General features: G+C 33.1%; 1 protein-coding gene across 1 annotated transcript in view; it reads left to right on the top strand.

The window, feature by feature from the left end:
• Window positions 1-10,149: 10,149 nt before the first annotated feature.
• Window positions 10,150-17,190, top strand: part of LOC149801037 (sugar transporter SWEET1-like) — a 41,187-nt gene continuing 34,146 nt past the window's right edge. The window contains exon 1 of the mRNA XM_089955077.1: window positions 10,150-10,267. The gene's annotated coding sequence lies outside the window, so the exon portion shown is untranslated. The remainder of the gene's footprint in view (window positions 10,268-17,190) is intronic.

Here is a 17,190-nt window from a genome sequence, read left to right as displayed (position 1 = left end):
TCTGATGTATGGCCCTGCTGTAAGACGAAGTTTGAGGAAAAGAAGATGTCGCAAATGCCCTTTATGTTAAGGGCATATTAACATAAACCAAAGGCCCTTTTCAGGGCCAGCCATATTTCTCGAAAAGAGATAGTCTTTGAATTGCCTACCCCTTTTTAAATTTAAATTTAAATTTAAAAAAACTTTTTTTAAAAAAAATCCCATGTTAAATTCCCCTTGTCCCTAAACAAGCCCAAACTCTATTCCCCATGTTAAATTCCCCTTGTCCGTAAAGTGACCCACGATTTATTCCCATGTTAAATTCCCCTTGTCCGTAAAGTGACCCACGATTTTTCGCCATGTTAAATTTCCATTGTCCGTAAAGTGACCCAGGGGTGTTTTTAATGGTAATTCCCATTGTCCGTAAAGTGACCCCCTTCACTACTTGGGACGTTTAGTCCTCCAGATTGAAATCTTGAATCTCATCTTCATTAACGCACACTGATTTTCATCTCAATCTAGAAGTTTTGTAAGCTCTAATGTTCCTCTTCTTTGCACTTGACCACTCCAATTAATGTCGTTGGATCGCTGTGCAGATCCACGAAATGCAGTCGTTACTGTCAATTTGTAAGGAATACGGTGACAAATTTTGGGTGCTTAACAAGATCACACAGAGGTTCGTAGTTCTTCCAATTGATCAGGTACATTAGAAAGAAAATGCAATGGTAAAGGGCATCGAGGGTGCGAAATTATTAGGTTTTCTGGACTTTCTGTATCATTTCTGTTTGTCTTTTTGTACGGTGTACAAGCAAACGAAGCGAATACCAAAATACGGTTTTAAAGGAACATCACAACTATTACTCCCAGAATAACTTCGAAGATGGTCAGATAAGGTATAATAGGAGTGGGGAAGTCATCCAGAAATGTTTCCAACTCAGTAATATCGAAAATCTCAGTGACGACATATTAGGTCTGGCAAGCATTGTTTATTCCCAGAATTTTCAACTCATTTAACAATTTACAGAAGCAGATATATATTTCCTTGATTAGCAATAAAGGTACAATAGTAAGACAGGTGTTAAAGGTTTTAACAATCATCGCACCTGGCTTGATTTGAAGTACATACGATAACAGACTGCATAGCAGCGGTCATAAATTAGCCATCATACAATGTATTCACTTTTAATTTATTATGAAACAATCAGCTTTAGTCAGTTATATTTTAGGCATCAATAAATGCATTTGAAAGAACTGCAAGGCCTTTACTTCCTTGACCTTCCTAAGAGTATAAATTGTGGAGTGCCTACTTAAGATTATAATATGCGGAATGCCTAGTTGTGGTAAATGATGCTTGTACTAAATCTGATAAAAAGTGATTACAAATACTTTTTTCATCAAATGATTATATTCTGTCCATTTTTATGGTGCAACAAGACTTACGATGGAAAAATAGTTACTAAAAGATAAAAGGTTGCAATTATAGATCCGGGTGTAGGCAAAGGAAACTGTATTCAATGACTAATGCAAGGCCATACATAATTTGTCATAACTTTAAGAGTGCAATCGTACGTATAATGAGATAAGGTATTGCAATTCTGTATTCTTAATGTCTTGCAACTATGTATTCTTACACATCACAGGTATTCCAAAATTTCAAATAATGCATGGAACTTTGAAATGTAGCAACATATAAAACTTCTTTGGCAAGGCACCATTTTATTTTCAAAGGCAAACATAAATTTGTATTGAGTAATTCATGACCAATCTGATTTCAGTAAATTATGAACTTACGTGGCTAAAGTTATTGGGTGATTTGTACCAAGGAACCAATACTTTGTCTCTAATTGATGAATGTGGGAATTTTGATGAAGTAATTAACCTAACTGGGATAGCTTGGATAGCTTTTTGGGTTAGACATTTTGAAATATCAGTTCGTGGTGATCTTGCAAAAATACAACTTCGGGGTCAGAGAAATAGAGAAAATATATATGTTATGATCGTCTTCTGTAGTGCTGACAGAAAACAACAAAGACAATGTTTGAAGATAACCATGCTGATCCATACGAAAAGAAAGAAGAAAAATTGAGTTTCCTTCTCAATAAAAGGCACAGATGACGTGTCCTTAAATGTATTTCCAAGATAGTATTTGCTCATCAGACTTATTTACGGGCACGTGTGAGTTCATACCCTAAACATAAATATTCGTGGTATCTAGGTACATTACATACAAATAAAGTTTTGTCTCATCCAACTCTCCATCATTTGTTATCTACTCATTTTTCACCCGCACATAGTTCGTTGTTGGCTTTTGCATACCTTTGCAGCACCCTCATAATTCCGGCACGAATTCCACTTTCAGTAATAACAGACTGACACAATTTCAACCTGAACACCGGTTATCTTTAAATTTGCATCATGCGCTAAATCTAGTGTGCTGTAATAGTGCACAGAATCAGATGCTATGTTGCCAAAGATATATTCCTAAATTGTTAGAAAGTGCCACACAATATTAAAATATATTGTCTATCTGATAGTTGTGTAGATCACATACTGTTTGAAGGTTGGAGTATGGCATCGCATTATATACATATTGGTAATTGTCCTTTCGTTGTCGTTTCTCATAAAGTTAAAGTGCAAACGCAGAAACCATTTCATTGGGTAATATTCTTAACACAGTAAGCTGTCAGCAAACTTAATCAATCTATATACATTTAATTCTTTAAATATCTTTGATGAACCTTCCGCAGTAAAAAAATATGTAGCTGAATTAAACATTTCTCAGTGTTATTCGCTATGATTTTGGACCTCTTCATCTGAATAATTTTTTCCACAAACATATTGACAAACAAGTGAAAATGAGACATATTTTCGACATTGGAAATTTACATATATAGGAACTCCATCCATTATATAAAGGAACTCCGTATTTACTGGTCAAGTGATTAAGTGTTAGATTTAACTTCCCAAACGCATGACGTATATTTGTTAGTACTATTTTGTGGTACTTTTACGAAAGATTTGTTCGTTCTCCACCAGCTTTTATGTGAAGATTTGTTTCGTAAACTCTAAGTCAATCTGTTCCTCAAACCCGAGAGAGAGAGAGAGAGAGAGAGAGAGAGAGAGAGAGAGAAGAAAGGAGGGAAGTTCAATCCTCTTGAAAGAGGTGACACTTGATGATGTTGTAAATGCAGCTACATGTTGGGGCATGCGAGAGTACTCGGGATCGAGCTGTAAAGACAAAAGTCTGTTTGAGCTTCTGGCCAGCAACACTTTATTGAAATACTCAACATATAAACTTACATTTCAATATCAAACTACAACAAGCTCACTTTGCGGATATAACAAATACATATAAAACTACGATATTCTTTCACTTACCAACATCATACATTGTATAATATCTGTCGTTTAGAATGTAATACAGATAATTAAATGTCGAATAAATTCACGATAGCAAAAGAATCTAAAATTCAATATTTCAGACTAATATCGTAATTGAAATATATTTTACTGAATTTATTCTAAAAAATCAACATATTAAACTCTATTATTTAAAGAGTATTTTATTTCTAAATTAACTATTACTGAGTATGAAGTTGGTAGCGAACGTTACTTTTACTATAATCAATAATATAATTATAAGTAAATATAAGTTCTTCAAACAATTAAACTTTCCGATACATTATGTTAAATAACAGTAAAGGAATATTAAAATGATCTAATGTTTAAACATACTGATGTTAAGTTAACATCTTAACACTAAAAATTCTTATAACACTAAAAAGTCTTATACTATGAAAAATTGTACATAGATCATAATCTTACCTGTAAAGACAAAAGTCTGTTTGAGCTTCTGGCCAGCAAAACTGGCGTCAGCCCGTGCCTGGGGCTTTATATACCAGTTTCTTAAGACAAAGCCAAATATGGGTCTGAGACTTAGTTCTTTTGCGTTGGCCAGAATCTCAAAACGAGGCTTCATAGTCTCTACAGATTATCTTCTGGGTCTATGTACATTATTACGTAGGTACTTCTGCAAGATCAGCACATTTGCCCTCTAGAAAAATCTATGGAATCTGTCTAGTTCGTCTATTTACGTAACCTAATGAATGTACTTTTTTCTGAGTCTGAGATACAAGCAATGTGTGTATAATACGGTTCGTACTTGATCATAATAGCGTAATCATTGTTGAATAGTAGTATATAATTGTAACAACGAACAAATAGATTCAATCTCAATATATTTTAATAGAAATTTACTTTCAATGTAATTTATCAACTTACGTTCAATACAATTTAGAGAAAATTTCAATCTTATTACTTGTACTAAAATATTCTGTCCTAATAGTACAAAGATAGTCTTAAAATCACGCAAGCTAGAAAAGAACTTTTAAATTGATGCTGATATTTTTTTTATTTTAAAGCTGGGCCTTTTCAAGCATCTATCGAGTTACCTGCGCAAAAACATGGTTCAAAATTGTTCCCGGTGAAGTGTTGCACATTTTGTACAATACGATTACTACCGGATTAAATTTGCGTAGCATCGCATAAAGAGAATGTGACAAATAAATCAACGTGTCAGATTTACTCGGTCTTAGTTACTATGATCAGTTAAATGTGATTTCTCTGTAAGTCGCTGACCACCAATTCATATTTAAAATACATTTCCATATATATTAAGTAATTTTAGATTTTGGGCGTAATTTCTATTTTCACAACAGAACTACTGAATCGGTGACAGCATACATGCAAATTGTATTCTTATGGTCTATCATTTGGTCAATTTAACACAGATTCTACATCATAAAAAAGGTATCATTTGTATTTATGACGTCTGTACAAGTCTTAAACAAAAATATATGCACAAGTGTCTCAGAGTAGCTGATGCCAAATTATTTGCAAAGTAAAATATTCACTCCTGTCATACATCGATTTTGTATTTTCGCTTATTTCCTGTTCAAATTTGTTATGTAAAATGTGAAGGAAAAAAAAAAGGTTCCTTCTAATTGAATCTCTAAGTAGTTCAGTAATAATTCTGTTCAATTTTTCGATTATTCATACGTCTCGGTTCTTTTGTAGTCTGGTATTGCATGGGGATATTGTATTGTTCTGACTTGTTTTTTAAATGGTCGATCACTGCCAGATTTCATGCTTACTTATTTGACTTGCAATATTGCAAAATATTTAAAAATTTCACTACCAATTGTTTATATACGCGAAATTCTACTATACTGAACTTTTGTCAGAATCATGATGTTTGATCTTAGGCATGTAAAGTTTCTTATCTTTGGTTCTATCAGAATTTACCATCTACCGGGGAGGAAGTAGATACGCGTAGTCTGCAGCAGATATTTTTCTACCACCCAGGATCAGACTTTTACAACTTGACTTATAATCAAATTTGTTTTATTATTTACGTACCTTTCTATTTTTGCACTTCAAATTTCTAGCTTGTTAGCCAAATGATGGATTTTGATTGCTTGATATGTTCTTTAATCAGCATAAATTGTTATAAACACTACTGTATAAATGTTTGCGACCGAGGAGTACATATTTCATTTGCTTTTCACGTGGCTTACTTTAGATACTGCGGTGTCTCAATTTATATAGAAACCTGATTTCCAGAACCAAGATTCAAACTGCAAACTTCAGACTTTAAAAAACAATCTTTATCTTTCCGACACGAATATTACTAACTAACCCTATAATTGTTATTATGTAATAACAGACTAGGAGATAATGTTTGCTTTACAATGCACTGGTTTTTCATTAATAAATGCCTGTGCCACTGTCTGTGTTTAAGTAATCCTGTACTTTTAAAATAACGCATTATGTTACCAGAATTGTTTGAATATAACAATTGTTAGGATGTGATATGTTAGTGAATATAGACAGTGCTGCAAATACTTTGTCAGTGTGAACATTGTTTTGATGTATTGTGTGAAGGGGCATTATTTGCAAAATACTAGATACAGTCATAAAAAGTCACTACTTGTCCTTGCATTATAAATGTATACATTAAAAGTAGACTACATTTTTTACTTGGCTGTATGAATGTTTGTAACGCAGTTATAACATACACTAATACATGTCTTAGCGATGCATCCGTTATTTATTTTCGCACTTGGCTGTATGAATGTATGTATCTGTCTCAGTTATAATATACACAAATAAATGTTTTAGCGAGGCATTTTTTTGATTTTTGTATTAGCAATCGCATTATCAGATGTACATCTACAACTAGAAGTGTGATCTATTTTCTGTTGTGTTGGATATCTTGGTCTATTTTATTCCCTGTTGTGTGGTATAGCTCGGTCTATTTTATTCCCTGTTGTGTGGTATAGCTCGGTCTATTTACTCTCATACTCTGTGCTTAATCAAGAGACTAGTATTTAATGATGGAAATAAGGTATTTAATGATGTAAATATGGTATTTAATGATGGAAATAAACAATATGTTTGTTTTATTTAAAAATGTATGAGTACTCCAGAAATGTTCTCGTATGCCTATGGACTTTTTTTTATTAAAAAAAAAACCACAATTAAACTTTTTAAAGTAGTCCAGTTCCGAATATCAGTATGGCCCAGGAATCTTGCGATTGTTTTATTTGTAAGAAATAGGAATGTTTCTGATGTGTTCTGTAGGTATACGTGATTTAAAAAATTCAAATTTAAAATTGGTAAGTGGTACATTACTCTTTACATCCTTACTATCAAGAAGGTATAAAATAAATACGAAAAGCATTTGCTTATTGTTACATTTCATATTTTTATACAGGTTAGATAATTTTTAATTCGCACTCTACTCAGTTTCAAACTCTGGGTCCGCGAGCTAGGGCACCCATTGACTTCAAGCACCAACCTCTATTTCCCCTCGCCTACACCCACGTCCAAGGAAAGATGCACTAATATAGGCGTTAGTGCGTAGCAGTCTCGCATATCGAACCGGTAATTAATTTTCATCTAAGAACGCAATCACTCTGGACTCCTTATTCCACAAATCAAGGCACACACCGGCTAATATAAAAAGTCATAACAGACACCATAAAAAAAAAAATTAAAAAAAATGAAAAAAAACCCAGAGCTGAAACTGCTATCCCTGAGTCCCATGGACATATACGCGAGAATATGAAGTATTTTTTTTTTTAATATGGAGAGAAAATGTTATCATACAAATCAGAGATTTTTTGGTAAAATTCGTACTTTACCGATATTGGAACCCTTAGTGAATAACGACAAGCATCGAAACTAGAAGAAACTCGGTGCGTGTACTATCATTTTACTATAAATTAAAAATATGTGTGTGAAGTGTCGAATTTTGAATTGCAGTTAACTTTAAAGCTGAATGCATTGAGCATTAAAATTTTATCGCATTTAGGCCATAAAGTCTTTGTGAAGGATCACTTCGACCTTTCTTTGTTCATCTCGCCCCATGTCAGTGTAAACTTCAAAGGGGCAGCATTCCAACTCAGTGAAATTGACCGGGGTATCTTAACACGGTCCTGAGAAAGTAAACATCTGAGCTACCAACCCTAACCGCTTGGTAGGAAACTATGTCCACTTATCATTTTTTCAAAGGGAAATTGTTACGCACGGTCGATCACAGATTCTGAGCTGTCTAAACCTGATGAAAGGGGTTATTTCTTTGGGAAAAATTAGGGACCGTTGTCTACGATTGGGCAGAATACATTAGGGCGTACACTTTAACACAATCAGACTTTAAAGTGACGACCTTAGTCGAAATTATTTAGTCTGAAAATTTCATGAAAGGAGGAAGTGTAATCGACTCCTGGGAGGCATAAAGAGATTAGTGCTTTCCTCGTTAAACAAGAAAGGGACCAGATGGCCGTCTTGTAAAAAGAAAGACAGGTTTTAGTGCTAGGACGTACAAGTTCTGAAAGAGAACAGTAATAAGGAAGTCCTGAAAGAGAACAGCAATAAGGAATCGCTTTCTGAGAGAGAGAGAGAGAGAGAGAGAGAGAGAGAGAGGTGGACAGTCTGAAGACAGAAGTCCAGGTGAAAGAAGGACGAGGTCATAATAAAAGGACCAAGAAGTCCACGAAGGGGCAAATCATAGAGCTTATGAAGGATAACCTAGGAGACGTTGATATACGGTCCAGATAGGAAGGTGATGCAAATCGGTCATGGACATTGCGCTCTTTTCACCTCTTGTTATGATGATGAAATAAATTCAAATTGGACACACGTGTTAAATTCTATTGATATAACTTGAATTGGAACTGCCGTTATTAATATGTTCTGATTAAATTTGAGGGGGCTCGTGTTGCTTTATTTCTTCCCAGTATTCTCGCTCAGTTCTCTGTTGAAATCATATTCTTCTTCCACTCCCGCCGGGCTATAATATCGAGGGAGGTCATCCTCTAGATAACGCCAGCCAAATCCAATTAACCACCCCACTTACTAAGGGCGGCGTTACAATCTATTCTAAAATATATATTTACCTATTTAAGCATTTTTTAAAATAGTATCGTTTGCATTTTCCCTGACGGATACTGGGTATATGTACTCAAACATGTAATGTGTAATAAAGTTGTATTGCATATTGGATTTTGTCAAAGATTATATGTTATAATTATTTAATTTGTATTGTGTGATTGACATTTATCCACAATTGAGGGCAGGAGTTAGGCCTGCAAGTCTAATATCATGTAGGATAAACATGTTTACTACGTTTGAGTTCTCGATACAGTCTTGAGTCTGACCTTAGAATTTTCTAGAACCATTTCTGTTTACATTTTGATGGAAATTTCCATTAAAATGACAGAGTAGTGTGGCTCTATATAAATCTGATCATAACTTATAATATTTTGGAAGTTAACTTTCGACCCTCATCCTGGTTCTCAAATTGTGTCTTTGTTTTTTATATAAAGGTTGACTAGAATTACTCATTCCTACCTTAAGATAGAAAGTAGAATCAGTCTTAATTTTGTGTTCAGTTTTAATTTGAGATGATTTATAATTATTAGTGTTTAACGCTTGGTTCACTGCTAGAATATTGCTTGTTGTCAAAATATAGAGCTTGTCTAAGGAACTCAAGCTGAATACACGTATCAAAATATAAAAAGAAAACAGTTGATTGGCATCAATGTTTATTTTCTTCTGCCAAACGGAGTATTTTATCATCATAGTGATATTTGTTATTTTTAGTTCAAGGTTATCAAAATCAAATTACATAAATCAATTGCACAGTTTTGCAGGTGGGAGAATTTACCTATATAAGCATGGATATCATGCAGAAAATATACACAAATATATGAATATATTACCGGCATATAAATAAACATTATTACTACCAAGTGTATCTGTTAGGTTTCTTAATTCAATAAACGATCTTTTCTCTTCGGGGCAGTCAGCCTGATTAAAATCAGATCTCCACTGTCCTTAATCAGATTGCGGGGTATGTCACATAGGAAATATATATATATATATATATATATATATATATATATATATATATATATATATATATATATATATATATATATATATATATATATATATATATATATATATATTAAAAACGAAACAGCAGACTGCGGGGTATGTCAATTATGAAATAAATAAAAAAAGTTTCAACCTAAACTTCTGTTGGATGTTTTAAAGCATTGCTATTATTTTCCTAATTGCATATATACTTGTTAAATCTTGACAACACATATTGTGACCAAGCAGTCTTCCATTCTTCTCAAACAAGTGCATTGTATAAATAGTGTAAGTCGTATTGGAAGTCTAATTCCTCCCACACGACCCCGTTATTTGTTCCATTAATGCATTCTAAAATATAAGTTTACCCAATGACATGAAAATCAATTTATTATAAAATGTTGAAGCTTAAAGCGAAATAACGGTAAAACACAACTGATCAAACGTTCACTCCAATAAAGCAACCTCTTACAGTAACCCCCAACTAGAGCAACAAGTTGTTCCCACCTTGACTTTTTTTCTAAACCCCCAACTAACTCGCACATAATGGCTGAGAATGACAATACGGTATTGTGACAATTTAAACAAACAATCAGTACTTCTTATAATGATATATTTGTGACTAATACAACGAAAAAACGGGTGACGACAAAGCTGGAAATAACTGATTTCGGGTTATTTCTTTATTACAAATGCGTTTATTTATTCTACTGCTATCTTGAATTCCCCATTTGCAACTCGACGGTAAGTGTCTAGCCGTGTATGCGGAGTATCATGCGAGGGCAGGGTTCCAGTCTAAGGTGGGCTTCTTTTGCACTTTACTCGTCACAGTGAATAACATTAATAGGTAGGTACTGCAGTAACCTCTGGTCTATGCAGTTTTGATCTGCATTGTGTTTTCATGCATGACACAAATATTGTTGAATATCAGTTAAAACTGGAATAACAAGTTTCAGTTGATAGGTTAAGACGTATGTATCGCGAGATCTATGAGTGTTGCTGAAGATCGTGTTAACATATTACGGGGGAGGTTTCAAAACCTTTTTGTTTCTTTATCAGACTCCTCTGTTTTGACGCATTTACCATCACCTTTACAAAACTATACTTCTTTCAGCCATACTTCTCATTACTTTATAAACATTTTTTTTTAATGGATATCAAATGACAAAAGGATGTTCATTCGTGTTCATCTGGACATGCTTTCTTTCTTTTTTTTTTTTTTTTTTTTGGAGGGTCTGTCTTTTGGTTGATCTTCTCAGACCATTTAGGGAGGCCCTCCTGCCGTACTTGTGGTTGTATATGTGCTGTATTTTTTGTCTTTATTTATATTTTTCCATCTTTTATATGAATGTCATATTATAATCTTTGTATACATAATAAATTAATTATGAAATATATCATAGAAATATGTTTCCTGTAAAATTTCCTCAAGTTATAATTACATAGATCCACTTTTAAACATCAGTAATGACAGATACACATGAAACTTTATAACAATGCACCTGATTCTGTATTACTGATGCACCTGTGAGTCTGTGGCTTGCAAATGTTGAGTATCAGACTGGATTTCTGTTATGTTGTGAAGTTGATTTGCCCCATCTACTATTAGGCCATCCCCAAGAATCGGTAAAGTAGTCCAAATACATGGTAATATGACACCCTGGTTGTGCAGCCTGCTGCTTTCAACATCTCTCAACTTCTGACTATGGTTTGTATTAGCTATTGTATACCTCCAGCTGTTAATCCATTTAGTGCCCTTACAAAAGCAATTGATGCAGGTATGTGTAAGTTAATAATCTAGTGCCCTTACAAAAGCAATTGATGCAGGTATGTGTAAGTTAATAATCTAGTGCCCTTACAAAATGAAATTGATGCAGGTATGTGTAATTTAATAATTTAGTGCCCTTACAAAAGCAATTGATGCAGGTATGTGTAAGTTAATAATCTAGTGCCCTACAAAATGCAATTGATGCAGGTATGTGTAAGTTAATAATCTAGTGCCCTTACAAAATGCAATTGATGCAGGTATGTGTAAGTTAATAATCTAGTGCCCTTACAAAAGCAGTTGATGCAGGTATGTGTAAGTTAATAATATAGTGCCCTTACAAAAGCAATTGATGCAGGTATGTGTAAGTTAATAATCTAGTGCCCTTACAAAAGCAATTGATGCAGGTATGTGTAAGTTAATAATCTAGTGCCCTACAAAATGCAATTGATGCAGGTATGTGTAAGTTAATAATTTAGTGCCCTTACAAAATGAAATTGATGCAGGTATGTGTAAGTTAATAATCTAGTGCCCTTACAAAAGCAATTGATGCAGGTATGTGTAAGTTAATAATATAGTGCCCTTACAAAAGCAATTGATGCAGGTATGTGTAAGTTAATAATCTAGTGCCCTTACAAAAGCAATTGATGCAGGTATGTGTAAGTTAATAATCTAGTGCCCTACAAAATGCAATTGATGCAGGTATGTGTAAGTTAATAATTTAGTGCCCTTACAAAATGAAATTGATGCAGGTATGTGTAAGTTAATAATCTAGTGCCCTTACAAAAGCAATTGATGCAGGTATGTGTAAGTTAATAATCTAGTGCCCTTACAAAAGCAATTGATGCAGGTATGTGTAAGTTAATAATCTAGTGCCCTACAAAATGCAATTGATGCAGGTATGTGTAAGTTAATAATTTAGTGCCCTTACAAAATGAAATTGATGCAGGTATGTGTAATTTAATAATTTAGTGCCCTTACAAAATGCAATTGATGCAGGTATGTGTAAGTTAATAATTAGCACCCTTACAAAATGCATTTATGTTCTCTTCCTCCCATGGCAATACTCACTACATAGTTTACATTTTGTCTGGTAGGTGATGTATTTGTGACGTATTTTTTCAAGCCCAACCCTCTGGCATCAGACATCGTTGTACAGGTCAGACCCCCTCCCCCCGTATCCTAGGCGCTTGATGTCATATATAGACATCCCCTAAAAATAACTACCAGGTATTGGCCATCACTGAAATTATTCTGCCGAATCCAGAATATATTTAGACTCTCAAAAATGTTGGATAATGCCTTATGTAATGTTTATGTATTGTTTAGGAAACAGGTGTGCAGGTTCATATATTACACATGTACACATTCTTTCCATAGCATCAGAAATAACGAAACAAATGAGAAGTTTATAAGAGAGAAACAGTTTATTTCTCCCTAGTTTTTTAAATGGAAGCAAAATGTTACCAGGAAGGTTAAACAAAGTATGTTAACATATATTCAAATACATTCACAAAAATCAAAGGCAGAGGTGATATATGTTCTGTAATATTAATGATGCATCTATCTGTATATATCAATACAAGCAAGGCACGAATTTCATTTTGTACTGGTACTGTGTGGGATTAATAGCTGGAGGTATACAACAGCTAAAACCTGCAATAGCTCAGGAGTTAAGGTATGTTGATAGCAGAGGGCCAGTTCAATTGGGGTGTCATATTACCATGGATAGAAGGTATCCAAATTTTAGGGGCCCATACTAAGAGTAGATAAGCATAGTTGGTAAGAATTGTTATGAGGACTGGAAAAAAAGAGAGTGAAATTCAGTTTATTCATTGCATGTATCTTTGTTTCATTTCACATCCAAATAAGATTTTTTACAGATGTTTTTGTGTGTTTGTGTGTGTGAGTGTGTGTGTGTGTGTGTGAGTTGATGTTGATCCTGTAAACAAATGTGGCTGCAGCATCATTGCGGTTTTATGATAGAGTCAGAATAGGGTCATGTCAAATTAGGGCAAACAATGAAATGTCATTACATGATTGGTTCAGTGCTTCATCATAATAACAGTAATGCAGATACAGTGTTAACATTAAAAACAAAATGTCTCAGAGAAAAATTTACTTTAGTACTGGTACTTTACAAATGGTATGAATTTGTTGTTTATTTTTTCCGATGGAGGTAGTTGCAAGGTAACAATGGAATGCACACAATAATTGCCATGTGATGAATTGCTTCATTTAATTTTCCAAATTTGTAATAATACATGTACATGACTATGATTTATAATTAGTATATATTGCAGGTTATTTATTTTTGATTTTATACAAAAGTTGACAATAATGAAAATTAAGATTTTTTTTAGCTGGGGGATTATTGTGCAGATTGAGACTGAGATGGTTCAAAACCTCAATTTTTGCTTAAGATTAAATCTTTAACATAGAGCTTTTGGAGTTGATTGAATTCATGCTATGATACTTGGTTAAATATATATTGTATCTTGTGATGATCTATTTTAGTGTAACGGCTGAGCTAGGTCCTGATAATACTATCTTGCAGTATTGTACCAAGGATGAGTATGCTTCTTATCAGCTGACTAAGGAGGGGGGTGGATGGAGTAACTCGAACTCTTGATTTCTTTTCAACCATAACACAAGATGATTCATTTATTAAGAAACAGTGAATAAAGTCAGTTCATAATCATGACAGTCTTGTTGTTTTTATACTAAGCCAAAATACTATCATTGTTTTGAGGTACAGTATGGTATATGATAATTTCACACAAAGTTAAGGTACACATTAGCACTATCCTATTAGTTCATTATATTATTTCTTCTGATGAATAACAAATTATATAAGAGTTACCATATGTGGATTTAGTTGCAATAAAGTTTACTACAGAAGAGAAACTATGACTTTATCATAATATGTGAATGTAAAATCTGCAAGGAAAACACTTGCTTGACTTTACTCTTCAACTATAGCATAATACTTATTTGAAGTGAATTGGTATAGATGGAAGTAAATTGGCTGTCAAGTTGGGGAGGAAAACACTCACAATGACTGAGACAACTAATACATTATAAAATAGAAACATAACTTACATTTTTTAGATTGCTAGAATAATCAAGTATTGTTGAATTGAATTTAGAATGTCAAGTCAGTGAGGAAAACACTCACAATGACTTAGACATTTTATTTCCCTAAGACTTTGTTGGACCTATAATTTAAGAAAAAGGAATTATATATTTATAATATAAAGAAACTTCTCTGTATGTCTTTAGCTTCATAAAACTAATTAAATAAAGAAAATAAATAAAGAAATTAATAATAGTATTGGTCTGTGAGGACGACACTCACTTGACCATATAACTGAATTTCAAATAACAAATAATAAAACAATATCTAGTTTGCTTGTAAAAATAAATTAGAAATGACTAGAATGCATATAATTTGGAAGAGAGAAAGGAATTAAAAATAAATAAAAAAAATAACTTAAATAAAAATTTATTTGTACTTAAATAAACTTTAATAAAAATTTACTGTCCAAAATATTGCCTAAAGTTAAATAACTCTCTAATAAACTAAACAAAACAAAATAAAAATATAAAACAAAAAATAAAACTCACAATAACTGTGATGTACCTAGTTTGATGGCTGCTAGCTGACTGAACCCCCTCAAACAGCCCACAAAGCCTTATATACTCCTGACAAAACACACAACCAGCAGAGCCCACAAATCCAACAAAACCCACAACGCCCACAAAACCCCCAGTTCTAGCAAAACCCACAATTTTTGTTGGAATATTCAAACCAGCATGAGCTAGTATTGCATGTGTATATTTAGTCAATTTTCACAATGATTATTTATAGAAATTACCAGCTGGATATTTTACACATTGCTACATTGCGATTGAATTGCCCTAAGTAAAAAAAGAAAGAAAAAATCAGTTTTGTATTTCGCGGCACATACCGTGTTAGTCTGGCGATCATAGCAATGGTTCGGAAACCGTGTTATGCACTCTTAGAATATTACCGAGGTAGACCGCATGACAGGGTAGTCAACATGTATATGTACCAAATAAATAAAGAAGAGGAAAACCAAACTTAAATGCGATGATGTATACAAATGAAACATCAGGGGCTATAAACACATTGAGTAAGTACTGTACAGTCTTAAACGGTTATCTAGAAATAGTCATTAATAGAATTATCAAGGATGCTAGCCGCCGGCATGATACTCCCTATTTTCGCTATCACAATAACATGTTGACTACACCAACTAACTATTAATCGACAAGTAAACAAAACAAAGGATCCTTGAAAATAGTAATGTCAACTCATTTGAGCAATTCACTGCTAACGCACTGATTTATAATTTTTAAAAAAATCTAGACCGATATGGGCGGCTTGTATGAATGGTGTTTACCGTATACACGCATGCATACCTCACTCCCTAAATGCAGGTTATTACAATAGTTAGGAGTTGGGTTGTTTTTTTTTGTGGTTTTTTTAGGGCCACTGGAGAGATTAAGCAAAACATATGTTTCCAGTTGGCCAGCTTTCTCTGTTTCTCATTGCTGATCCTAGCACTTTTTTCCCCCATGGTAAAATATAAAAATTCCTAAAATTGATTTGTGGATCAAATTGAGCCAGCTCTGGTCAGTAAGTTGGAGTGCTTAGTACATTACCTATGCTAATCATTATAATATATATAATGTTATAAAAAAAAAATAAGTACCTACCCTAATTTTAAAACCAGTGTAATAGGAAACACATTTTTGGGTTGAGGCCTTCGCGTTTGTACTGAAAATTATGATATTCTCCTAAAATAACGTTAATAATAATAATAATAATATTATTATTATTGAATCATCACTCATTGTGAGTAGAATGTCTGCATTATTATACATGTACATATGGTGGACTTTTCAAGGGGATAAAATAACGTCTGCTATTATTATGGGTCCATGGCATATATCTGTAATCGGAGAAAGAAAGGAAGAGTTCTGTTTTACCTTATTGGAATTTGTATACAACCTAACATTACGTGTTTGCTAACAAATACTAAGATATGGATTTGAAATTAGAGTAGAAATTTTTTAACAAAACACATTTCATGACAAAAAAATTAAATAGTGGTACATTATTCTGAAATAATAAATTACGCACACACACACACACACACACACACACATATATATATATATATATATATATATATATATATATATATATATATATATATATATATAAAGTAGAACCTGTCTTGAAAGACCATGACTTTTGCCAAAAATGATGGTCTTTCAAGACAGGTTTCATTGATATACAGTACAGCCTGTTTTGAGACCAGGATCTCCATGCACAGATTTATTGATTATATAAAGTTATGACCTGTTATGAGAGACCATTATTTTATGGGAAAAGGGGTGATCTTTCAAGACAGGTTCTACTATATAATCAATAAATTTGTGCATTGAGAATACAGACTGTCAAGAAAGGTGGTCTCATATAACAGTGGTCTTTCAAGACAGATTTTACTCTCTCTCTCTCTCCCTCTCTCTCTCTCTCTCTCTCTCTCTATATATATATATATATATATATATATATATATATAACACCAAATTAATATTTCACATGTAAGCTTGCTCTGCTGAAATGAAACTTTATGAAAATATCCATACAATACTGAAATATTTTCCTGAAACAGAAACAAACAAACAAGACAATTATTTAAATTCAAACTGATCTACAACATGCCAAGCTGAAATATTTTCACCTGATAAGACAAAATCATACAATTATTTTAATTCAAAGTAATTTAAAACAACACATCTGCAGAGACACTTTTGGGATCCTAAATTTGTAAAAATTCTGTGACAGTATCCTCTTCTTGGGGTACAAGAAGTTTAATATCAAATTTGACATTATCCATTGAACATAACATTTTTATTATCAAATGTAATATCATCTTGCCATAACATTTTTAATATCAAATGTGACATTA

The sequence above is a fragment of the Sinohyriopsis cumingii genome, chromosome 4, assembly GCF_028554795.1.
Source record: "Sinohyriopsis cumingii isolate HCF-2022 chromosome 4, ASM2855479v2, whole genome shotgun sequence".
NCBI lineage: Eukaryota > Metazoa > Mollusca > Bivalvia > Unionida > Unionidae > Sinohyriopsis > Sinohyriopsis cumingii.
Note: the sequence above shows the minus strand (reverse complement) of the source record. Positions and strands in the feature narration are given on the sequence as shown.